This window comes from Dermochelys coriacea, chromosome 9 (assembly GCF_009764565.3).
Source record: "Dermochelys coriacea isolate rDerCor1 chromosome 9, rDerCor1.pri.v4, whole genome shotgun sequence".
NCBI classification, from domain to species: domain Eukaryota; kingdom Metazoa; phylum Chordata; order Testudines; family Dermochelyidae; genus Dermochelys; species Dermochelys coriacea.
The window spans coordinates 14374117-14401494 of record NC_050076.1 but is presented as its reverse complement, the minus strand read 5'-3'; the positions used below and the strand labels follow the sequence as shown (position 1 = coordinate 14401494).

Below are 27378 nucleotides of genomic sequence, written 5' to 3'. Positions count from 1 at the left end.
TCTTTACACTGCTCTGACAATGAGTGAAGAGGCCTTAAAGTGCTAGTAGAAAGTCATCTTGTCTCACTTTTAGACCCCTTTTATGCTTCAAAAGTAAGATGGTGTAAAGTGGCTGTAATGTAAATGAGAATTGGGTCCCTTTACACCTAACTGTGTCTTCAATCAGACCTCTAGTTTAGCAAAACTAAATGATGAAATTAAGGAGATCAAAATCTAGACACAAAAGAACCCAAATATATAGCATGGGAAGGGGTTTATCTTCACATGGATGGATATTAATTATTTTCCCTGGATCCTTGGGCTCCACATAGTATGAAGGCTTAATTGTCTGTCCCTTCCATGGAGTTACAGATCCCTTCCTTTAGTGATAGCAGATGGAACTTGTTGAGGCTGACACCCCTTTTTTAGGGGGTGTATGGTGGGGGCTCGTATGGTTTTCCATGGGAGGAGATGGTAGAACCAGATCTCCAGATCTTAAAAGCACAACTTTCTTATGTTCACTTATACAGCTCCATAGATGTGAAGGATACCTTAAGAGTTCTAACCAAAGATAGGTCCTTACCCCAAAGACTTTACAATCTATGGACTAAATTTTGGCTTTTGTGGCCATAGTTGTGAAAATTGGAAGAATGGGAGGTACAGAAGAGCTGTGCATCCGGATTGACTCATGAACTCCCCTCCATCCCAGAGCTGTAGCTCCATCACCCTGGAAGAGGATGCACGTGCTCCCCTCCATCAGCCCAGCTCTGTTAGTCTTTGTGGGTGGGGCCAGGACCCTGACCCTTTTCAGGCAACTAATGCCCATTAGCAATGTAAGGTCTTCTCAACACTGTGATGGCTGGTCCTTGCATGGGGGTTCAATAGGGAAGCCAGCTTGGGCAATTGTGCAGGTACTAGTCACAGTCTGATTCTGAATGAAAAACTGCAAAGGGGCAGCTAACCTCAGGCAGAGGTGGGTACGATAAGGTTAAAGCAGGTATTTTCACTTGGTGAAACTCGCTGGCCTGCATTATTCAGGAGATCAGATTAGGTGATCTTAATAGGCCTTGAAATGACACTTTAAAATACAGATGTATAATTCTATTGATGAGCTAACATCTTCCCAAATATTTGGACAATATAAACAAGCACCTCTTGAAAAGAAAGAATTATTTGTGGCACTGCATTGCTCAGTCTGTTACTTATGGGCTTGATTCAGAAGTTATTGGGCTTGCGTTATGTGGGAGGTCAGACTAGATGATAATAATGGTCCCTTCTGGGCTTAAAATCTATGAATATATGGAAGCATCTTGCAGGCTGTGTTTTATTTACAGTAACACTTGTTTTTGATAACACAGCCCTGTACATAAATCTGAAAATGTATCTATGTTCTGGTAAGTTTGTAACTTCCAGGGAGGAGGGAGAAGTTTTATATCCTGTTTAAGAAGCTTCTCTTTTTTTGAAGATCATCTGCTGATTATTAAAGTGCACATAAGGGGCTCTCTGGGTTTACCACACAAGCTTTCTTATGCCAACAGAAAGCGTAAGGCATTTCCATAACATTTATAATTGAAGCACTTCCAGAACAATTACCCTGGCAGTTCATTTTCATATTGTTGGAATTATATTTGCTTGTTGAATTTAATTGAAATCAGTGTTGATGCACTTGCTTGATAAGGTTTTGCAATACTGTAAATTTTCAATGGCTTAAACTTGGGGGACCATCTCTGTTAGCTAGTCATTTACAGATTGTGCCATTACGGGGTACATTTACAGATAGGAGACATTATGGGGTATGTTTTCAGAAGGGCAGCCTCGATATTTGCCATAACAGTTTGCACCCACAAAAATATACGTCAATAGAAATATTTGCACCTCTGTCTACCTGACTCTGGTCACAAGTCTGTTAGTTGTGTTTTCAAGTCCTCAGATTTGTTCTTGTAGTTCATTTGTGGTCAAGTATTGAGTACCTCCTCCTCAGTTTGCATGAACTGGCATTGCTTCATTTCAAGTAAGCTATGTTGATTTATGTCAACAAGGATCTAGTCCAGTGAGCCTGCAAATAGGGAAACTGGGCCTTACTCCTTTTGAAAAGTCATCCCTGTGTTTCATTTCTGGCAGCTTCCTCTTCAACTTGGTCTAGCTGAAGGCTGCAATATAGCGAGCCCCACCTCTTGTAAAGAGGGGACATTGGACTTGACCCACATAACAAGAGACGCTTGTCTGCTATGTGTAATGCAGGAGGCTGAAACAGGAAAACATTTTTACAGTGGGTGGAGATGAAGGAATCAGAGAAAGATCTGGCACAAAAGGAAAAGGTTAAGTAGATGCATGAGTGCAAACTATAAAACATTTTTTTTTCTTTAAAGCCAGCTCGGTAAGTTAAAACTGATGCAAACATGCTTTCCTTTGTGACAGCCTGGAGATGGGCATGCTGGAACGTTAGACTTGTCCTTTGCTTGGATAAGTGGATTTATTTCGTATTTTGAAGTTAAACGACTGTGGTAAAAATAGATTCCCTCTATAGGCTCCCGGGATATGTAGCTTAATCAGGCTACTTCCTGGAAAAAAGCCTGAAACTACTGTGAAGTACTGGGCAAAGGTCATTATATTGATGGTAGGCCCATCATTTTATTCTGAAAGAGAGAGAAAGAAGCACTCCTTCTTGTCGGGAAAGAGCACTCTAAGGCCCCTTGCAGCACTGGCTTTTCTACAGCCTCCCCCAACCTGCCGGGAGCTGTCTGGGCTTCTCACCCTGGCTCCAAGCTGGGAGCGGGGTCTAGCCGCCCAGTTCTCCAGGGGAGCAGGGGACAGCTGAGCTCTATCTGCCCAGCTTTCTTGTCAATTTCACAGTTCTGCTGGAGCCCTGAAATTGACAGGAGAGCTAAAAGCTGATGTAAGTAACACAGTGTCTATGCAGACACTGTCATCACCCTAACTACACCGACATAAGCCCTATGCCTCTTATGGAGGTGGGGATATTATGTAGGTGTAGTAGGGCGGGAGAAGGCTGTAGCGTAGACACTGATATAATTAGGTCGACGTAAGCTGCCTTACATTGACCTAACTGTAGTGTAGACCAGGCTTTACAAATCATGTTCATTATCTGTCCTTCATTTTAGCCCTATGCAGCAAATTCCAAGCTGCCAGGTTAACAGCCCCGGAATCTGAAAAGTCCGTATTTAAATATCAAACATGTACTGTACTGGCAGTGCAAGTTGCCTGAATCCCTCCACTGTGGCTTATCAATGTTCCTCATCCCTGACATGGAGAGAACAGCTGGGGTGAGAGCAGGGCTGTCCTTACCCATACGCAAAGCATGCAGCTGCGTAGGGCACCAGGAAATTTGGGATGTGCTGCTCCAGCCCTTGCTCCAGCTCTTCCGCAGACCTCTGCCCTTGCTCCACCCTTCCCCACCCCAGCTCCGCCTCTTCTTGCCCTTGCTCCACCCCTACTCCCCTGAAGATTGCAGCCAGGCCCGACCCTGCACTCACCGCATGGTAAGTGGAAGGACCCGGCCCCAGTCTGCTCCGCTCCTCTGGCTCCCAGCTGTGCTGCTGTGGGGGTGGTTCCCCCTGGCTCCCAGGCGTGGCTGGGAGCCAGGGGAGCGGAGCAGGCTGGAGCCGGGTCACTCCATTTCCCGCAGGAAGTGGCCAGACCTATCCCCCACAGAGGCCTGGGGCCAGTCCCCCCTGCTCTCACCTGTGGAGGCCTGGGGCCAGCCCCCCCATCCCACTGTGGAGGGGGCTGCGTAGGGCATCAAAGTAGCTAGGGATGGCCCTGGTGAGAGCAGTGTTTAGTGTCCATGCCTATTAACTATTGGTTTTGCTGTTGAGACTGGTAATAGGTGTGTCATTTGTGCACCACTTTGGTGAACAGCCCTGGGAACTGGAGTGTCAGATGGGAACAAATTTTGGTTACTACCAACTTGGGCAGGAAGCATACAAGGTAATTCTATTGAGCTTGCCAGTTTCCCATCCTTTTATTTTAATGTCTACCTTCATAATGACCATATAATACAAAAGTATTGTTTTTCCCCTCCAGTAGCATTGAACGATAACCTCTCACATTTATTTTTATTTCTTATTAAAAGGAAAATTTTTGTGAAGAATGATGGAAATTAATTTTTATTCCATTACAATCTCATTGCTTATGTTTTTATATTTGCACTAAAACCCTTAAATACAGACACATTAACACATAATAATTTATATACGTAAAATAAAATCACAGTCTGGAGGAAAGGATTAAGGATTTCTCCTTTTCTTTGCCCTAAACATTAAAACATGCTCTTTACATTTTGCTTAAGCTTTCATGTCAAAGTTATGAACAGCTTTAGCCTGGTTTGAGTTTGAAAACAAGACCCAAGCCAGGACAATAACAGAATGACACAAAGATTGACTACACTGTACTTGCTGGATGAAGTGAAAACCGATGAAATATAAATCCTATCTCATGGGATTTCACTGCCTGCTGTAACTAATCTCATTAATTTAAAACCACCTGAGGCTTAAGAGAGATATACACTGCCGTGAGAAATTATATTTATCCCATCCAGGAAAAAAAAACAGCTTATATCTTACATTTGACTTTGCTATTCTTGAATTGCTAAGACATTTCTATCCCATGGGAAAGTCATCATATCTTGCAGCAGCACAATTATGTATCTTATCTAAAGTTCACCATTACATGAATTCTCAAATGTTTGTTCATTTTCTTTTTAAGTTATTTCCTAAGGAAAATAAAGATTGAATACTTAATACAAGCAAATGGTTATAGATTACTTACAAGTACACAATGAAGCCTTTCTAGGGTTACAGGAAAAAATCCTGAAGTTGCGAGATGGTATAAGAGAAAACTTTGCTATTTGGTAGTAAAGGTTTGTGAGAGACTGCTTCTACTATGCAGTTGTTGTAATTCAGCCTTTCTCATATATATTTTTTTAAAATAGCTGATTTTACAAGGCACTGACTGGCTCAGGGGACTGGTAATTGGAAACAGAGCCTTCAGATGCAAGGTTACAGGTTTACAGCCAATGCAGATCAGCAGTGAGGGATAGCTTCATAAGCACTGGATCGCTATTCATTGTCCTGTGCAAACTTCAATGTAATGCCCAATGGTTAAGTATCCATCATGTACAAACCACCATAGCTGGCATTAAAGGCCTGATCCAAAGCCCCTAGCAGTGGTGCTGGAACAATTTTTACGGTGGGGGTGCCAAAGGCAGAAACCAGGTGTTTGGGTTGTTATTACTACTTCAAGACGGGGGTGCAGCAGCACCCCCAGCACTCCTAGTCCCAGCACCTATGGCCCCTGGATATTAATTGGAATATCCTCATTTATAAAGCCCTGTCTGACAGTCTTGTCAGCCTCAGTAGAGATGAAGTGAGTGTTGAGGGTCTCTTTTCACTATCTCCATTTTTCATATTTATTTTTCTTTAAATTAGTTTTAAATCAATCATCCATCCATGGCTCACATTAAAGCATAATAATAAGCTAAATATAATTGATAAAAGATTTACCTTTCCTCTCTAATGTTGATGCATCTGTCAAAAAATACACCAACAACCTATCCACCATACATAAAGCCTCTCTTAACAGCCAGCCCTTAGCCTTCAATCTGCTCCATCCAGGAGAAGAAATTAGCTTTGCAGTATACTCTGAAGGTCAACATGCTAATGCTCTGGTGGGAACTTCATGTCAAACTTGAGGATTCCTCCCAGAAAATGTCTTACTCCAGCATGCCTCCCTTGTAACCAAGAGGCTGTTAGCTGGAGCATTGCTGCTGATGGCTAGCGTTACAGTGGTCTAAGATCTTCACATAGTTCCATGAAGGTCTGCTTCCTCATGCAAGTACTATAGCTACTGCTGGTCAGTTCGGCTCTGCATGATGATACAGTCCACCAGTCTGGTTGTGGTCCTGTTCCAGAAATGCTGGTCTCCATGTGGGAAACCTTCAGACATTGCAGCAAGCATCAGCTCAATCATGTGGATCGCTGCTGTTATGTCTGTATCCGCCTCTGGGAGCTGCTTTCAGAAGGACAGAGACTACTGCCAACATGTCCACCAGTGTTTAGTAGGTACTCTTCCTGAAACCTGAACTAGCAGAAAAAGATCTATCAGTGCTGGATCCATGGCCTATCTCCGGTAGCAAGGTGTGTTAAGAGTCAGAAAGGCCTTGGTTGAATGTGTTGGTGGACTAAAAGCACTTCTGCACAAGTTTTGCGGGGCAAATTCTTCCCCCAGTGTACCATGAACCAAAACCTAGGGTAGCTACAGTTAGTAACATGCTAAGAACCCTGGGATACACCTCCAGAAGCCACAGCATCAGACAAGTGTCAGCACATCACCAGTATGGATGTACCTGTCAGGGTAGGAGGCATGCAAACCAATGCAGTGTGGATGCTCATAGGCACAGGCTCTCATGCATGGGTACATGGACCTGGATATGCTATGCAGTATAGACATACACAAAGAGAGGCAGTCTTTCAGGTAGCCAGGAGAATATAGATACATAATTAACTGAAAAAGGTGAAAAAACCATTCAGCCAGTGCAATTTTTCTGAGTTTGACAAAATCCGGTAAAGTTGGTGAAATCGTTGTGGACTTGAAGAACAAAAAGAGTGTCAAGGTTCAATATAAATGGTGGCTCATTAGCCCAAAGTCACCACTTTAAATACCAGGCCATGTAAAATGTACTATGTTACTATTGTCCTTATAGGCCAGTTATTAAGTATAGCTGCAATTAGATTAATAAAAATGGTACCTTAACACCCAACCTCTGACTCAGTCTGATGGTTTATGAGTAGATCACAGGATAGAAGGCAGTGTGACTCACAGGTGTATTAGCATGGAATTATTAGAGGAAAACGAATAAAACATTTTAAATTTCAAAATCTCCTATTCAGCCACCTGTAGCATGGTGTGTACATTGAACTGGTGTAGGCTTCAGACACTTGAGGCCAGAGATATGGGTCGAACGAGCAAGTTGTATGAAGCTACCAACCCATAAATGTCATGTGACTTGGATAGATTGCAACTTACAGCATGGGGAGAAAGGCCAAATTTAAGTTATTATTTTTCTTCTGTTGTTGAAAACAAGATGCGTTAAGGCAACTCTAACTTATTCACAGAGAGTTGAATTCTATCTGACATACACTCAGTGCCATCCCATTGACTTCACTCAGGTTTCATGGGGTGTATGTCCATGCTGAATTTGACTCTATGCCCTCCTTAAAATAAAAGTCCTACATCTGACCCCATAAGAATCCTCAACATCTCACCAATTTTCCATATACTTGTCGTATGAAAACAAAATAAGATGAGCCTATTTTCTCATACAGTACACTACTAATTAAAGATAGATTTAATAAAATGTAAACATGGCATGCTCTCCCATGCACATAGTATTTGCTAACATTTGCATAAATGTTTTCGATGTTGTTGCTGCGGTAACTGCTAGAGTCCAGCAAGATCGGTTGTGCTTTATGCTGTACAAATCTATGGGAAATGACTGTCAACTCAAGTCACCTGAGTTTGGGTTAGAATTTTATCACAAATTTATCATTTTAATAGTGTGTGTGTGTGTGTGTGCGTGTGTTTTACAGGTTCCTTCTGTGCTGATCCACAGTCGATATGGGCTGTTACAGCTTCTGCTGAAAAGGCTTGATTCTTCTGCTCTTGCTGTACCATCCCATGCTTTTAGCTCTCGAGGCTCAATCCCTAATGTGTTGGCCATGAGGTGGTGTGTGTGTGTGGGTGTGTGTGTGTATGTATGTATATATTTAAATCCCTGTGCATAAAAAAGAAACAGGAAAATTGTCAAATCTATTTAAACTGCAAAAAAATATTTCAAAGTAGAAAATAATGTAGACTGTTCAGGGCATTTTTTCCCTTCTCTTTAAAATTAGAAAAAAAAACCCTGTCCATATTTTCAAAAAACAGGACGCTAAATCCAGATTTAGGGTCATAAATATGTGATTGGAATTTTCTAATTTGCTGAGCCCCAAACAGCTCCTGTTGAAATCGATGAGAACAGTTGGACACAAAGCATTTTTTGAAAATTACGTCATTTACTCTTACGAGCCTGATTATGGACTTGGGAGCCATCAAGTTCCTATATTTTAAAATCTTGGCCTATATAAGATCTGCTGTATGTTTCCTTTCTTGTCCAAAGGCCAGATGCTCCTGCCACTGCACAGAGTGAAATAAGCAGAGAGGCAAAAAAATAGTTGGAAAGGCCCCAATTTGAAATTGAGGGGGAGGTGTCTGGCAGGAGTAAGTGATGCTTCATACAACAAGCTGCGTTAGAAGGTCTAAAATTCTTTGGCAAATAGCTGTAGCAGACTAGCAGTTAATGCTGACTAGATGAGCATTACCCTCCCCCTGATGCAATAAGGTTTGCATGCTAGAGCTTGGCAAATAATGAAAAAAATGCTGCTAATATTGTTAATTTGTAAAATGAACTTGCTTCTGTCACTCTCACGTCCCTGTCGTATTCACTTTCTGTGAACATTCACGTGATCAAGTTTGCAGACATATATGTTCATCTGCAGGTATTCATAGAAACGCACTGTGAAATTTGCATGTGCAGGTATTCGCACCAGATGCTGATGCACACAGTCAGGGAAGAGGAATGATATCATGTGACTTATCTGACGAGTCACAACTAAGCATCACAGCTCCAGTTTTATATATTCATGATTACTCCTGAGACTAAAATAATTTTGGCCAAACACACACACTTGATCAATAACAAATAAAGTGGAGAAATCTGCACTCTGGCTGTGGGCCTTCTGTTAGCAGAAAAAATGAATGATTTGTTGCACATTATTATCGTACAAATGATTTGTTACACATTATTTGCTCAACACTCGTGTTTTTCTTTCTGTCCACATGCAGGTAAGTACAGTCTATTCCAGTTCTTTACTGAGGGACAGGATGTTAATTCTTAAAGTAACTGAAGAACAGGTACTCAGCAACATCCCTGAATAATGTGTGTGCTTTCTTTGTAAGCTTGCTTCTGTTTTGTAACCTTTAAAATGTGGATTTTATGAGTGACATCATTAAAATTTATACTCTCTCTAGAATGTGATGTTCATCATTATTGCTCCACTGTGCCTCTGGATCACCTGTCTGCATTGTGATGTAGCATTCCGCAGGACTAAAATTCTGATCTCTGTTCCACTAGTGTAAATCCAGAGTAACTTCATTATTTTCCATGAAGTTCAGTGGCTGGAACTGAGATCAGAATCTGGCTCTTCATGCTTTCAATGGAAACTTAAAAGGTTGCTATGAGTAACTACATATTTCTAGAAATGAAATATGAAGTGCCTTTTGAGCTTTGCGTGTGGATATTAAAACAAGAAACTGCCACAGAAGGCTTGTTTTCAGATGCACTATATTTCTGTTTTAAAATATTCTAGATTTTGTCAGGCCCAAAATCCAGGGCAGTCCTGAAACTCTTGCACCTATCACATTCACATTAATTTCCACAGGAATTTTAGGTGCTCATGGAATGATGTATTGGGGCCATTACATATTGTATAAAATGTCATATTACATTGAAGAGAGAATACTTAGTAAGAGACAAACCTAAATACATAGCTTACAATTTTTTGAAATGACTAGTGATTTTAGATGCATCAATTTTGGGTGCCCAATTTGATATACTTTTTAAAGGCACTTTTAGCAGGAAGTGCTGAGCACCCATACTTAAAAAAATCAGGCTCCAGATGGACACCCTAAAAATTAAGGCATCCAAAACCATTAGTCACTTTTGAAAATATTGTCCAGATTTTGCAAAGTAAAAGGTCTTTGAAACAAATGAATTGGCAAAAGGGAGTGATTGAGCATTAGTGCATTGGGCCGTTAAATTTAAGGCACAAGGCTTTTGTTGCTTTTTTGTGATGCATAAAGATAATCTCAGATTTTGTATACGGAAAAGTTGTTTTGCTTGTGATTTTGAATTAGAAATATGAAGTCTTGACTTCCCTCTTTATGCTAAAGGACTATTTAGTAGATTGCAGCTAGTGGAAATAGGACATCACAAGAACTCAGAACAGAACAAACAAAGCAGGGGTCACCCAATGAAATTAATAGGCAGCAGGTGTAAAGCAGACATAAGGAAGTACTTTTTCACACAGTCAACCTATGAAACTCCATAAATATAACTGGGTTCAAAAAAGAACAAAATAAGCTCACGGGTAATAGATCTGTCAATGGATATTAGCAAGTTGGTCACTAAGGCAACCCCATGCTCTGGGTGTCCCTAAACTTCCAATTACCAGAAGCTGGGGCCAGAAGATGGGATGGATCACTCAATAAATTGTCCTGTTCTGTTCATTCCCTCTGAAGCATCTGGCACCAGCCACTGTTGGAAGACAGGATACTGAGCAAGATGGACCATTGGTCTGACCCAGTATGGACATTCTTATGTAACATGAGCTATGGTTTCCCAGCTTTCATTCAGAGAAGATGTGTAGTTGACATAAAAAAAGACGTCCATTTTGTCAAAAACACAATTTTCCATTGAAAAAAGCTTAGAAAGAAAATTCTCAGCCAGCTATATTTCAAGCACCTGGGATTGCTGACATGTTGTCTAAAGTTCTCCCTGTTGCTATCACTGGTGAAGCCTGCTATGGAGTTTTAGCAAATATTTCCTTTTTGCAGAATAGAATATTTAGAAAGAATATTTAGTAAGAGACAAATCTAAACACAAAGATTAAGATTAAGCTGAGAAAGCTGCGGATCCAGGTTTCACCAATCCAGTAGTTTCTCAGTCTTTTAGTAAAACCAGGAAACAGTCTGTCAGAAATGCAGAAAGGCATGCCTATGTAATCCTGCATTAAATATTCATGTCTTTTAAAGGTTCATGATTCTTGAATGTAAATTGAACCTTATAAGTCTTGCCTTGTTCCTGTGTGATCCTTGCACTGTTACTGGTATGAGATTCCTGATATCAAGATACTTTTTTTAAAGTTATCAAAGCTGCTTTTATACATAATAAAAGAGCAGTAAACTGTAAGAAAAAAAAACATTGTCCCCCTTGGCAGTTCACCCTAAGAAAATAGAGCCTGGGAGGAATTAATTGTACAGATGTCTGAAAGCTGTGTATGTTACTGTCAAGGTGCCAATCTAGAATGCATAGTTGTGACAGCATCTTATATGGTCATAATAGAACATTTAAGGGGTAATGGCTGATAGGGATGGAATTTCCTAGAAGTTTTACTGACTGGCTTAATGGAGTTATTTGCTTCAGACTCTTAGCTCAGCTGGTCATTGAATAATAGGAAGTGCTACTTGACCTGGAGATCGTTGCTATTGTAAACTCAGGAATTATTAACGTGTAAAGGAGAAATAAAATAATTACTACCTTAAGTGTGGAAAAGTTAAAAGTTTGTCTGCATATTGCTTTGGATATCATGTTTATAATAATAATCCTAAGAGTAGAAGGGCTGGCTCCAGCAACCCTTGCTCCCGTGAATTATCCTTGCTCATGTAGTAGTGTCCTGTTATTTTCAGTGAGATATCTCATGTGAGAAAAGGCTGCAAGGTCAGACCTCAGTAGCATAGTAACAAACAGGAAAGTAGGACAGCATCTCAATTTTCTGTTTTGATTTATGGCATAAAGTATTCTTTGGAGAAATTTAATGTCTTAACCTGCAGCTATAGCCGAGTAAGCGAAGTGCAAGAAATATTCCATATTGTCAAATTTGTCCTATTGTTTTGCAGTCAACGACAAAAATCAAGATTCCCTCTCTGATCCTACCTCCAAAGTATTCATTCTCTCAGAAATTACATATATACTAAATTTTAGCCTGGATTATAAATGTTTCCAAAATAAGCAGTAACCTAAATGGTTCTTGTAGGCACTTTTAACAGCACAGTGTTTTTAGTGTAGAAATGGGGACACTACTTATTACAAAGACCTAGATTCTGCCATTCTTACTAAAGTCGAATAGTACCTTTCTCTTGGGTAGTCTTCTTTTCATCAATGTGACCGTTCATTGAGTAAGGTAATACACAACATGAGCAAGAGGGGCAAAATATTAACAGTTGTTTTATGACATTTATACTTACTGAAATATATGTTTGAAATTCCCTCTTACAATGGGAAAAATGAGAGGGAGACAAGGTGGGAATGGGACATTGAAGCAGATTAAAGAAGGGTGGTTTCAGTTTTTGAAACGGGTTAACGCTTTCCAAATTAGGGGAATACGAAATTGAAAGTGAAGGGCAAGCTCCTTGTTGGGGGAAAGCTTTAGAGTGGTTCTAATGCAGAATCTTATTAAAGCAACTGTCAGGATTCCTCTATTTTACCATCACCTCCCCAGTCTGTAAGAAGCAACTGTCGTTTTGAGTGAGAGTACTGCCAAAGAGGCATTTACAAATAAATGAAAAATGTCACAATTGATTTTGCTCCTTCCAGAGGACTGTGTCAGCTTTGTCACAAACTGTCTTTGTTATTCTGTTTCAGATTTCTCAGCTGGACATTGGAAATAGCTTTTGATGGTTCTGGGCTTCTTTCATGTGACTCAGGGTAAGATCTCGGTCTGTGACCTTTCATTAATATTTGTGCAACAGTTTGGGCCATTGGTAAAGAGTGTGTTATTTCCTCCTCTTTGAGCATCCAACAGGCAAGATTGCCAATGTGTGCAAATCAGAAACGCAGGAAACTGTACACATTTGAAAATGTTACCAAAATAAATTGTTTCTTCCCTGCAGAAATATGTATCAATGTGATGATTATTTAGAGGAATATATATTGAAACAATATGCTATTCCTATAAAAGGCACATGGCTATACTTTTCCTTTGTTACCAAGGAACTTAAAGCCAGATTCCTAAATTGTTAACATTCTTTCCCTCAGATGTTGCATATTATCCCCAATTCTTTTACAATGCACTTTTCTGTAAGATGTTCTTGCTGTGCATATCCTTGTAAATATCCGAGAATGAGCAAGTTTTTATTCTTCCTAATGTGTTCTGGCTAGATAAGTAGACTAGTAGGGAATTATCGATTTTTAAAAAGGCTTTTATTGGAAAAGTCTGAATAACGTAAGAATGCAAATCCTTCCTGGAACTCGAGTTTGAAGAATTATTGGAAACAGTCCTCTGGAGCCTCTGGGCCACCATTGTCATTTCAATGAAACTAATATCTAAGTAGTTATTTTGCTCTTTGCATTTTACTCTGTGCTTTTAGGAATCAAAAGTACAGAATGTATTTTGCTAAAATTACTATGCCAGGACAACTTCAACTGAAATTCTACTAATGATTCTTTCTATAGATATTGTACATGGGCTCATAATGATAGAGCTTAAATGTAACCTTACCTGGGTGACATATGTTTTCTGGCTTTATGCATTTTCTGTATGTGTTTAGTGTTCTGGTGGTAAAGTGCAATGGAAATCATGTATAGTCGCTACAGTTTGTAACAAACCGTAATACCAAGAGGAAGTACAGTGATGAGACAGCAAGTCTGAAAAATTGGGATGGGGGTGGGAGATAATAGGAGCCTATATAAGAAAAAGCCCCAAATATTGGGACTGTCCCTATAAAATCGGGACATCTGGTCACTCTAAGAGCAAGATTTATGACTGTATTCCCAATGACTTTCAAGTGCTAAGCAAAAAACCAACAGCAAGTGTTTGTAGCATTGGATTATAAACAGTTTCCTGTTAATATACCTATATCTACTGCACTTATTTTGAAAGTTTACCTTGAACAAAGACACGTGTGTGTGTGAGAGCATCATCCACAGAATACATATTTTTTTAGAAGGATGGCGTCAAGAGAAAAGTAACTTCGTTTGAAATTTTCCCCTTATTATCAAGAACACCCTATTAAAATGGAAAGAATTTTAGGTCCCAGTCATCCGTTTTTGTACATCTAGAACTCCTACGGAGTCCAGTGGGAGACTGGATTATACAAGGTAAACATAATCAGGCTTCTGATTTGCTATTTGATTTTCATGCTGGTGTGTTTACTTCCTGTACTTCATTCACCTTGGTCAGTGAAAATAGCTTGGTTAGTTTTGGTTTTGTTAATAAAAGCAGTAAAATGCTACTGTTTCTGAAATGCCACATTTGTACATGAATAACTGTCAGTCCTGTTTGTTTAAACTGGGAAAGACCCCAGCTGTTCCTTCCTAATTAAGCTTTGACACAAAAGCATCACTTTCACAGTTAGTTTCAGTTTCCCGTTCCCATATACTCGCACAGTGGTGCTGTGTTTGGGTTCTCAGAGACCCAGGGAATTACGTTAAAAAGAAATGCGTTTTGGTTAATTAAAAGTATTATGCAGTTCGAGGAACTTGTGATTAGTTGGTGACCATAACTAGTATGAACTAGTCACTTAACATGATCACTGTGGACTAAGTTCTGACTTGTACTATGTATGGGTAAGGGATTCAGAGGGAAAAAGAATTCCCTTAATATCTCTATACTGGCTACGCAGACCCAGGAGTGATAAGACTAGTCTCTCCCTTGGCCCTCCATGAAGTAGGTGGGCAGGGCATGAACCAGGAAAGGCAAGGTGAAAGAGGCTTGGCTCTACCAACCCCTCACTGGCCAGTGCGGCTGAACCAGTGTGTAGGGAATAATAATTTATTGCTAATATAGCCCATCAGTAAGTAACTATCTGCCAGGAGCAAGGAGGGAGATGAGAGGAAATTGTGACTCAGAGCTATGTCTTTGATTTAGGGTTTTCTGAGCCCCTTCCTGGCATGGTGTAACTTACAAGCACCCCCTTGGCACAGGGTGTGTCCAAAGTCACAATCTAGCCCTGTCTGGTTATTTTTCAATAATTGTACTGTGGCTATGCAGTGTGTATGCTATATGTGGCTATTTTTACTGGTTGCTAAAATTCCTTTATTCTGACTGGCTCTTGTAATCAGAATATCCAGGCTGTTTGCCAGCAGCGAAATATGTTCAGATTTTTCTTAGAGTGAAGAAAAAAAATCTTAAAAGCTATGAAAGTGGATCTGTCTAAGCTCTGAAAGGGAAACTGTTTAAAAAAAAACCAAAAAGTTAAATTCTTCGACTTATCTTACTCCTTTTTATCTATCTACCTTTTCTGTCTCTAAAACTCAACAGGGTTTTTTTTTTCCTGTGAGAATTACTGGAATATGTGTCATTTCCATTTGTCTTCCCAGTCTTTTTATCCTAATTCACAGATGCTATGTAAATACAATAATAATAATAATAATAATAATTAATAATAAAAATACAGCTGTTCTGGAAATAAGAGGTTGCTTCACAGTAGGAAAAGGAGGAACTGGAGAAGGGAAATAAGAGAGAAGAGGCTGGTAAGGGGGAAGATGGGGATGTGACACTGGCAGACCATGTGCCAGCTCTTGCCAAGGCTTTGGGCCTCAGCTGAGCACTGACAAATTTGTTGCTGGAAACCAGTCCAGCTCACTGTGTGTTAGTATGGTTAACATGGGTATTGGACTTATAACAATGTGTTTAGACTTTATGAAATGCCTGTAAATTGCTACATGTATCAATCCTACTTATAATGTCTGTATCCCATGCTATAAGGTAATGCTGAAGTGTTTGTGCTATAGCTGTAAAATGTTTGTTCTGAACTATGTAGCTCGCCAAAGAAGGAAAAACTGTACCTTGTGCAAAATGCTAAATCCCTATGAAAGGTATTACCTCTTGCCCATCAGGAAGGACTATCAAAATGGGCCATTGTGGGACATCACAGTACAAAGATTTTGCTAATTGCCCCTGTACACCCATGAAGAGGCTACCTGCAAAAGGGTTTGTCCCATCAGTGTGAATGTTAGAAGAAGGAAATAAAGATACCAGACAAGAAATTTTTTCATCTCTCTTTTACTGTTTAGACTCTGACAGGGCTGCAGCTACAGAACAGAAGCGAAGATCTCCAGGGTCAACCTAGGTTAGCCCTAAAAGTCATTCAGTGCTGACAGATTATTACAACTCTGCCATTTTATGGAACCATAGACTGTAACTTGTGTATATATATTTGCCTGCTTTAGCCTGTAAATAACTCTCTCACTTCTTTTTTCCTATTTAATAAATCTTTAGTTTGTTTACTATAGGATTGGCTACAAGCATTGTCTTTGGTATGAGGTCTAATAAGGTACCAATTGACCTAGGGTAAGTGACTGATCCCTTGGGACTGGGAGTAATCTGAATTTTGGCGTAACTTTTGTTGTAAGTGACCATCTGTTACATAATCCATCTTGCCTGGGTGGCAAGATAGACTTGAATGTGCAAGGGGACTGTCTGTGACTCCATGGTAAGACTGCTTTGGGAGTTCACACTTGTTGCTGGGTTGGTGAAATCTATAGAACATATAGCCAGTTTGGGGTTTCCATCCTGCTTTTTGACACTCTGCCCTGAGGTTGGCACTCACAGTCGTGAACCACTCCAGGCAGTGTGTCAGAGGAGATGGGGAAGGAAGAGCCAGAAAGATATAACTTTTACTTTAGGGCTGGTTCATGACCCTGTTTGTTTGTGGTTTTTTCTCCCCTTCATTTAAAATGGCAATATTGAATTAAAATTCCTGACTGTTAATAAGACCTTGAGGGTCATTTCGGTTAAAATAAGGCCAGATTCTGCCACTCTCATTCACGGGGAGTAGAATCTTGCTCCATGAATGACCTTTGACTTCAGTGGGACCACCCATGAAATAGGGTATTGTTCAACATGAAATAAGGGTATTGGAATCTAGCCCTTAGTAATAACCATATATATTTCAGCCTAAATAACTCCTTGGCATTCACATATAAAGTTCATTGCTTATAATCACCTTGAATCCATTTGGTCTCGGAAGCAATTAAAAACTAAACAGGACTTATCCTCAAGATACTGTTATAATTACTTGCTTCATCCAACCAGCTTTGTCCTTTATATCTTCCAGAAACTTTTGTATAGATGCTTTTATCAGTAATATCACTTCAAGTGTTGTAGCAATATTCATATAAGGACACTTAAACAGAAGCTCTCCATAAGGTATACCTTCAGCAGCACTAATATACATTTTCCAGTTACTTGTCTGTGTGGTTGAATGAGCTGAGTTCAGGTAATTTGCATTTCAAAGAGTAACCAGGAAAAATGGGTCTTCATTCTTCATTGTGACATGGTGGTCAGGTCCAAGCCCCTGAATTGTTCTAGGGTTGTGAGTGGGAAAGGGGAATTTGCTAAATCGCTTGGTTAGTTGATCACCATGTCATTATTGCCTCAAGTCACTGCACATTTAATAATGTCCAAACAGATTAACCATCAAAAAACAAACTGTGAAGCAACTTTAATGGAGAAACGTTTGGTTTATTTTCTTAAAAGCTGAAGATTAAAGGGTAAAGGGTGGCGGTGCTATCACACTGGCTCTTAGGTGCTAATACAAGCTTTGACTTAATAAGGCCAAATAAATAGTGACTCGAATTGGGAGGTGGAGGGATTTATCTTTGGTGAATACATTCCCCTGATAGTCATATTAGCAGGATAATCTAGAGAGGTGTAAGTGGAAGCATTAGTGGCACAGTTATAGCACTGCATCTGTGCTTCTGTAGCATCTGTAGTGTAGACGTGTCCTTAGAATCTTGGACTGTAATCTCTTTGGGACAGGGACTTCCTTTGGATGTGGACAGCATTCAGCACTATGGACACTGTTAACCAATTAGGCCCCCTAGGCACCATAACAATGCAAATAATTAGGCTGGGGTTTTCAAAGGAGCTCAGATTTCACTATTTTTCACTGGATTTTGTGTGGAACGCCCTTAAGCCTTGTCTACATGGTAAATGCAACCCAAATAACTAAATGGGCTGTAATTCACATCTTCCATTATTTCGGTTCAAGTTTGTATGTGGATGCTCTCATTTTGGAATAGGAGTGCCCTATTTTGAGAGACTGTAATTGAGTAGAATAGGGAATGATTTTGAAATAGAGCACGCTTATTCCAAAATAAGGATGTTCACACGGAGACTTGAACTGCTATAAAAAAGGCATGAATTGCAATTGATTTAGTTATTTTAGCTTCATTTATTACACCAACCCTTATGCTGCTTTGAAAATCCCAGTGCAAATTAAGAATGGCTGAGCACCACCCGTCTTCCCTCCTCCCGCTAAAAATGGGGTGACATCTTGGCCCCACTGACGTCAATGGCAAAACTCCCATAAAAAGTACTCATTCTGCTCCATTACTTTGGGAAAGGACTTGCATTAAGTTCTCTAATTTAGTATGTAGATGTAATTAAGATTTTACCATCTATAAAAACTTGAATTGCAAAGGGCAAAGGAAGATTGTGGTGGCTTAACATGTCATACTAAAATGGTACATAAGGCAAACAACATTTTGCAAATATAAATGTGATGATATTTTAAAGTTGTCTCTATTTCTGCAGGGCATAATAAGTAATTAAAGAGGACCATAACATAATCCTTTAGTATTGCATATTAATTCCAGAGAGGAATGAATTAATCTTTTCTGACTTCATAGTAATTTACAGCTCACCATGGTAATACTGTAGGGCTATAAAATAATCCTGTAGAACAACATATAGGTTTTCTAGATGGCATATTTATGTAATAAAACTCCTGAGGGCTGAGATGATTTGGTTGAAGCAAACTGAAAGTGAAAGTATTTGTCTTAGAATTTAAAATTGACAAAAAATGTTGTGTATTTTTGCCTTAAAGAAAATACAAGGAAAATACACTTTTGCTCAATGATGATTGAAGAGTACTAGAGACTCTGTGCCAAGACAAAAAATATGTTTTTCATGACAGATGGTTGTGAGTTTTGGCAGCCACTGTAAACTAATATAACTATAGAGTCCTACAAGTAAAATCATTTTTCAAAGAAAACGTTTAGATTAACAAAAGCAAAGGGCTACGTGTCTGTGTCCAGAGCAGGATGAAGATCTAAATCTATCTTGACTAAAGAATATAAAGATGGCTTGATATTTTAAATGGAAAAACAGGACACCAGTCTGGGATTTGGAGTAGAGAGTATTTTGGTGTGGGGCAGGGATCTGGGCATGGAAGGAATTTGACAACATTTGAGGGAAAGAAACTAGAGGGTTTGATTCTCTTTCTTCCACCTCAACCAAACAGTCCCTTTCTTGATTAGAATAAAAAGATCATGTTAAAATAATGGACAAATGGAAACACTGAATCACCCGATCTCCCTCTGGACTCACCTGTTCCAGTTCTGCCCAGAGTCAGAGTGCATTTCTGCTTCAAAGTAGAGTGGGCTTTACATATAGGTAAGTTCTGGCAGAGGTTTGGGGAGATGTCATTGAGGATATGTCTGCATAGCAGCTAGACACCCGGGGCTGGGCTGTGTCAACCAACTCAGGCTCGTGGGGCTCAGGCTTATGGGGCTTTTTCATTGCTGTGTAGACTTCCATGCTGGCACCTGGGTTCTAGGACCCTGTGAGGTGGCAGGTTCCCAGAGCTTGGGCTCCAGCCTGACCCTGGAAATCTACATAACAATGAAATAGCCCCTCAGCCCAAGTGAGTCCAAGTCGGCTGGCACAGGCCAACTGCAGGTTTGTCTTTGCTGTGTAGGCATATCCAGAGAGGCCTAAGGCAGTGAGGATGGTGTCAACTTGAAAAAGGCCTGAGGAGGAACAGTCCTTAAGGCACACCGTTTCACCTGCTCCATTGGACACTTTCTTTAGGTGGCCAATCTGCTGAGTTCCAGCAAAACTGGACAAAGTGGATGGGAACACAGACATTCCTGTTTTTTATGAACTTATCTTATGTTAACTATCTATAAATATTTACAGGAGAGAGACTCCAAGGGGGGGGGTGGTTTTAGGCTGCCAGATTTATTACCCAATTCAAAAAGAAGATGGTTTGTTGGAAACTCTCTTGCACAATTATGGTACTTACAGCACACAGAAATATTGCATTATCAAGCTATGGGTTTTTCTTGGTCTCTTGGCAAATCCATAGGTGAGATTTGCCTTGCTGTTCAGGGGCTGAAAACCAGGCTTGTAAATTCCTATGCGGCCTCTAGTTTTTCTAATTTTCTTTGTGAATGATACAACTAGTGTAGTGACTCTTTCCGTATTTTCCCTCTAAAATCCTTGCTGATTGTTAGATTCTCCTTCATGGGGTAGATGTGGCTGATTTGGATTAACGGTTACAGGCCCAATTTATATGTAGTGTTTGTCCAGGAACATTGTGGACTGATGTCTGGGCAGCAATGAAAGGATTGCTTTATAGTGAATTTTTCTGCAGAGCCAGCAGAGAGAGAGTATAAAAATCATAATTCCCCACCCGCCTTTTTTAGACTCTCCGAGGGCTAGTCTACACTCAAAATGCGTCAGCAGCACTGTTGTAGCATTTCAGTGAAGTTGCTGCCTATGCCAGCCAGAGAGCTTCTCCTGTCGGCATAGTTGTTTCACCTCCCTGAGAAGCGGTAATTAGGTCAACAGGAGCCCCTCCTCCCCTGCATTGCCCCTCTTAAATCGAGGCAAGCGCTGCTGGTGAGTATGTGCACTACTGGCAGAGGAAGGGTAGTGTGGCAATGAAAAACTGCAGTAATTACTGAGGTGGCTGTAAGTCAACCTAACAAACGTTGACTTAATCGTGTAGTTTTGACTTGGCCGAGGTATTAAAAGGCTGTTGTGCTAATGTATCCTAGTGGGACCTGCTCTAGGGTTCAAGGGAGTTCAGTTTTAGGACACATTTACTGCTAGGTGTCTAGGAAGTCTGGCAACAAACATAACAGTTACAATATCTACATGGGGAACAAGTATTTGATAATGGGCTCTTCTGTCTAGTAGCGAGAGGTAGTGTATTTTATGATGCGGTAACTAGGAACCGGACTGAGACCAGCAATTTATTTCTCATATAATGCTGAATGACCATTAGACAGAGTAATGAGTCATTACTAATGAGTTTCATTTACTGCTGGCCTGGGCCAGTGAAAGTGTCTTTTTAATCCCATTTCCAGTCACCTGGACCGCCAACTCCCCTGTGCTATACTAATATTTTTAGCTGATCCAGAGTGATTCTACTAAAGTGAGAGAACTGAATTGTTAATGGGTCCTTTCAAATTTCACTTAATCAAATAAGGTTTCCTCCCAGAAGGGTAAACTGGAAGTTGAGCGCCATCATAAAATCCTGGTGTAATTTGGTATGTGTAATTGCCTTGCTTATTGTGTCAAACTGATTTAAGATTCAACCTAACTCCCTGTATCTTTTTTTTTTTTTTTTTTTTAAATTTGCTTAGTACATTTTGGAAGCCGGATCAGTGGATACTCTAATGTGTAGCAGGAGAAAAGCTGCCCTTTTCTTTTTTTAAAAAACCTTAACTCCCTGCCTTTTCAAACTTTATTCTCCTCTGTTTCATACAGAACATTGAAACCTGCTATGGATTGGAAAGGTTAGTTATTCCCTTGACTGTTACACAGGATATGGCTTGGAAAGCCAAATGGTGTATCCAGCAAGTGTGCACAATAGGCTTGATCCTGCTCGCTGCAATGTGTTCCACTGAGTTCAAGGGGAGCAGGATCTGTATAGCATAGGCGCTGACTTTCCCTCTTTCCCCTGAGTGCTCAACACCCCCGTTCCGCCCCCACTCCATCCCTTCCATGAGGTCTCGCCCCTGCCCACCCCTTCCCCACCCCCATTCCAACCCCTCCCCAAAGTCCCCACCCCAACTCTGCCCCCTCCCTGCCAATATTTCAACTCCTTCCCCAAATCCCTGCCCCGGCCCTGCCTCTTCCCCACCTCCTCCCCTGAACGTGCCATGTTGCTGCTCCTCCCCCCACACCAGAGTATGCTAATGCTGCCAAACAGCTGTTTGTTGGCGGCCAGGGGGGAGGCGCTGGGAGGTAGGCAGAGGAGTGGGGACACAGCACGTTCAGAGAAGTAGGTGGGGCAGGGGGAGAGGGGAGCTTGGCTGCTGGTGGGTGCAGAGCACCCACTAATTTTTCCCCGTGGGTGCTCCAGTCCCAGAGCACCCATGGAGTCGGCGCCTATGCTGTATAGTATGGCGTGTGGTCTTGCCCTCAGACTGACACACCTCATCTATAATCCCACACTGTGGCTCTGCTTGTGCCTGGCCCTTGTGTAGGTCCACAGTAGAGGACTGGGCAGGGTGTAATGAGCCTTCCTTAAGCCTTGTGTCACCTATGTAAAGGTCTGGCAGGGATGTTACCTCTCTCCTCCCTTAGGAGTGCACAGCAAATCAAAGGGGGTAAGGATGAGGCCCTGGTAATCTCTCCTTTCCCCCTGCATTTGCCCTCCAAATGGAACTGGCACACAGTCAGCAGCTGGCTGCACCCGTAACCTAAGTGCTTGGCCTGTGTGCTGGAGAGTCATGGAGGCATTCTGTTTCCAGGAGGGAGAATGCCTCCCAGTGCTTCCCTTTGGGAGGTATGGCTCTTACTCTGAGCTGTGTCTAACAGGCATGATACAGCCCAGGGAGAGAAAAATTCCACTCAGTGTCATCACTCGCATCTTGTGGTTACTGCCATGCCTTGTCACATCTCTTTACAGGGTATCTTAAGCACATGCCCTGCTCAAGCAAAGGCTATTGGAATGTAAAAGAAAAATCCAAAACGTTAGTAAAAGAAATACTGACTGTGAGCCCGATCCTGCTTTCCTTACTTAGTTAATACTCCCAGGATCTTGTAGGGAATTTTGCATGGATGAGGCAGGAATGGCCATGTGACAGACTGGGCATAGACTCATCACTCTTTTCAGAGTAGCAGCCATGTTAGTCTATATCCGTAAAAAGAAAAGGAGTACTTGTGGCACCTTAGAGACTAACACATTTATTAGAGCATAAGCTTTCGTGAGCTACAGCTCACTTCATTGGATGCATACAGTGGAAAATATAATAGCTCACCTTTCCTGATCACTCTTGTTACAGTCTGTATGGTAACCCCCATTGTTTCATGTTCTCTGTGTATATAAAATCTCCCCACTATATTTTCCACTGTATGCATCTGATGAAGTGAGCTGTAGCTCATGAAAGCTTATGCTTTAATAAATTTGTCAGACTCTAAGGTGCCACAAGTACTCCTTTTCTTTTTACTCATCACTCTGTAAGCTTCCCTGCAGCAGCCAACTTGGGGAGATAATTGGTTAAGGACTGGCTGATTAACCAGTTAACAAGAAGATTCAGTTTATCATCTGGGAATGGTTAAAAGGGAGACAGGGAGGAAGAAGGTATAAGGAAGGAAGGGCAAAGAAACCCAGACTCTCAGAGAGGTGAGATCTCTTCCCCCTCTCTCAGCCTGTACCTAGGGAGTAGGTAGAAGCTTGGGGAAAGCCTTATGCTGTGGGAGCAGGAACCTATATAAGATGTTGTAAATAAAGCAGGTGGTGGTGAACCTGCAGGGGAGTGTGAGGACTGGTTGTAAAATGAAATGCATGGGGAAGGGGAGCTCGCCTTGTGACAGTCTCCTGTGCCTGTAGGCAAGAGCAAGTAACCCACCATCTAATACTTAAAACAGTTCCTTTGATCGTATGGCATAACATTCAACCTTCTGCTTCAAGCAATATAGGACAATCAATATTTGCATTGTTAATTGACAAATGCCAATGTGCAAGAACAAGTCCGTGTATTTGCGACTATTGAGTAGTTTTTGGTTTTTTTTGGATATTAATTTCTAGGACTAAAGGCAAGCATAGAGAAAGAAGATAAATGTTTGTGCTTGGGCTGTAGTGTGAAAAATCACAACATTTAGCAGTCTAACGTCTCACAAGGGAAAAGACAGAGATCGACAATCTTCATTTTTGCCTCCTGCTGCCTCTTCCACAGAGAAGAAATGGAGAAGGAATTGAAGGGAAAAATGGAAGTGAGGGTTTTTTTTTTATTATTCCTCAAATGCTGTGTCTTTTAAAGTTACACTAGTGTTTCTTTCAGAGTACTACTCTCGTTTTCACAGAGGTGAATGCCATTTCCAGCGGGAGATGGGAGTACATATATTTATTTTGGGCAACTGAAACTCTAGTGATAATTTGCTGTTTGAAAAGTGGGAGACTGGGAGGGGGGAAGTAGCCATCAACTTCAGATTTAGTTCATAACACCTGTTACCCAAAAACTTCTCAGAGATTTTTTACCCCCAGGGTCTTTAAACTATTTGTCAAGGCCACTGCACCTGTGTTCCCCCTCTATGGTCTAGCAAAGACACCCACTCTTAGGCTTCTGCTCCCCAGCCATTGTTCTCTTGGGCAGAGAAATATGTCTTTGTCCCTCCTGACTGTGGTATTTCCAGGCTGCACAGACCCTGCCTGCAGTGTGAATTCCGCACCATGTCCAATAGCCTAAAAAGGCCTGCTTTACTTTTCTCCTCCGAGATGGTAATTGTCACAGTTAAGTTAACATACAGCTGTTTCTAAGCAACCATATTTATTCTGATGGTAAAAGCATTACAGAGAAAACATATTAAAATAATAGCAGAACCTACTCCCATGCTAACAAGGTTCCCAGAGTTCACCTCAGCTCCCCTAACGGCTCTGGCTGGTGATCAGTCCTTCAAACCCCACCAAGGGGGTTTTCTGTCGTTACAAGTTCATAACCCCTTTGGCTCAGAAAAAAGAACCCACCTGAGTCAGAGAGTTATTCCTTTATTCTGTTTGGGCCGTTTGATCCTGGGAGAACGTAATTTGTAGACAAAGTTCTTCTCCTCAGGGCAAAGCTTTAAAAGATCAGGTTCAGAGGTGGGTATTTGCATTTCCCTCCTTCCCTGTATTTTTGAGGAAAGCTAGTCATTTTTCTAACTAACAATTCATTCTTCGCTTAACCCATTGTTTAAAAGAGTCCTTTGAAGCACATAGAAAAGGAGTACTTGTGGCACCTTAGAGACTAACAAATTTATTAGAGCATAAGCTTTCGTGAGCTACAGCTCACTTCATCCGATGAAGTGAGCTGTAGCTCACGAAAGCTTATGCTCTAATAAATTTGTTAGTCTTTAAGGTGCCACAAGTACTCCTTTTCTTTTTGCGAATACAGACTAACACGGCTGCTACTCTGAAACCTTTGAAGCACATATGTCTCCTAAACAAGTCACATACAATCCCACAATAACACAAACATTTAATCCCACAATAACACAAATATTTTCCTTTTAATTCAATGAGCTCCTGAGATATGAAACTTAATTTAAAAGAAAAGGAGTACTTGTGGCACCTGAGAGACTAAACACGGCTGCTACTCTGAAACCTTAATTTAAAAGGTTTAACTTAATTCAGTAAGGTTTGTCCAGGATATTGCCGGAAATCACCATCTCTGTCACACTATTCATCCATTACTTACTTGTCATTCATAATCAATCCCTGAGAGAGAATTCTATTATTATTTATTATTAATTTGTATTACCGGAGCTCCTGGAGGCCCCAATCATGATCAGGACTCCATTGTTCTAGGAGCTGTACAATGGCAAAGTAAATGACTGTCCCTGCCTGAAAGATAATTTAAATTATTAAGTGTAGGAAAAGAGTTCACAATTAGCCTTCCTCTGCAGAGTTGTGCACAGGTCGCTTACTGGTTGGAACTACAGTAAATGGTAGATTCTCTGAAATTTGATGTCTTTAAATATTGGTTTGAGGATTTCAGTAACTCAAGCCAGAGGTTATGGATCTACTACATGTGTGGGTGAGTTCGGTTCTGTGATTTGCAATGTGCAGGAGGTCAGGCTCAGTGATCATGATGGTCCCTTCTGGCCTTAAAATCTGTGAAATATATACATATTTATACATGCGGTGTTTTATATCTGTGTATTTAAACATTCACTCTTAAACAATATATTGTTTTTCCAAATATAAAGCAATCTTATTGTTGTATTTGGTTATTGTAGCAGATCTGATTGAGATTTCTGCTTCTTTCTCAGAACGAATTTTGCCATTCATTTTAATAGTATCAGGCTAGTAGACTGGTTTAGCAGGAAAGAAATTAAGAAATGATCAGCAATAGCTTGACTAACTAATAAATTGCATTCAAAGCAGTTTAGTTAATGAACTTTTTAAAATTGTGTTTTATAAGATGTTGCTACAATGCTGTCATTTTCTAGGATTACTGTTAAATCATTGTACTTGTGTTTTGTACAAATAAACTATCCTGGCCATAGGAAAGACAGTGGCAAAACTTCCTTGGATTTCAGTGGGCCCATGATTTGTTACAATGAGATTTTTTTATATATGTAAATATATAGTGCTGCCTAAAGCAAAATATTTCACAGTCCTAGTATGAACATTTTTTAATTACTTTACTTGTCAATGCATCAAGGAAGAGAGCTCATATCCACTAAAGCAAATATTTTGCACCTGCTTTTATTTTCACAAAACTTAATTGTACCAGCATGAACATACTTTCAGAAAACCATAACCAAAAATGATGGCCCAATTTGTAAAAATCTACATAATATGAAGACAAAATCTCCATTAGAAGAACTATAAGCTTTCAGCATCAAGAGTTAGGCTATCTAAGGTTTGCAAAAAACTGAATATGGGCCTCATGATTAAATCTATTGTTCAGACCATTTTCTATCATGAAAAGATAGGCAAATAGGGCATTCATGGGCAAACTGCTCTAGCAGCACTTAGAAGCCTCTTTCTACAACCTCTACATGGTACTACAATTGCCAGTATTTATAGGGGTATGGGGTGACCCGGGTAATTATAGGCCTGTCAGTCTGACATCTATCCCAGGCAAGTTAATGGTGTGGCTGATATGGGACTCCATTAATAAAGAAGGGTAACATAACAAATGCCAATCAACTTGGCCTTATGGAAAATAGATCTTGTCAAACTAACGTGATATCTTCTTTTGATGACATTGCAAGTTTGGTTGACAAAGATAATAGTGTTGACATTATATATTTAGACCTTCTATAAGATGTTTGATGTGGTACCTCACAACATGTTGATTAAAAAAACCTAGGATGATATAAAATTAACATGGCACACATTAAGTGGATTAAAAGCTGGCTCATTAATAGATCTCAAAATGTAATTGTAAACAGGGACTCATTATCCAATGAGTGTGTTTCTAGTGGGGTCCTGCAGGGATTGGTACTTGGTCCTATGCTATTTAACAATTTGATGAACGCTATGGGAGAAAACTTAAAATTGTCATTGATAGCTTGCAGATGACACAAAAATTGGGGGAATGTTAAATAATGAAGAGGGCAGGTCACTGATACAGAATGATGTGGATCACTTGGTAAACTGGGCACTAGCAAACAATATGCATTTGAATATGGCTAAATGCAAATGCAGACATCCAGGAACAAAGAATGTAGGCCATACTTACAGGATGGGGTCTCTATGCTGGCAAGCAGTGATTCTGAAAAAGATTTGTGGGTTGCAGAGCATCAGCTGCTGTATGTGAGCTCCCAGTGCCAAGCTGTGGTCAAAAGGGCTAATGCAATCCTTGGATACATAAACAAGGGAATCTTGAGTAGT

At 40.5% G+C, this 27378-nt stretch overlaps 1 protein-coding gene across 1 annotated transcript in view; it reads left to right on the top strand.

Annotated features, from left to right (window-relative positions):
• NAALADL2 (N-acetylated alpha-linked acidic dipeptidase like 2) overlaps window positions 1-27378 on the top strand; it is a 901987-nt gene that overhangs the window by 37352 nt on the left and 837257 nt on the right. The window contains exon 2 of the mRNA XM_043492184.1: window positions 12458-12520. The gene's annotated coding sequence lies outside the window, so the exon portion shown is untranslated. The remainder of the gene's footprint in view (window positions 1-12457; window positions 12521-27378) is intronic.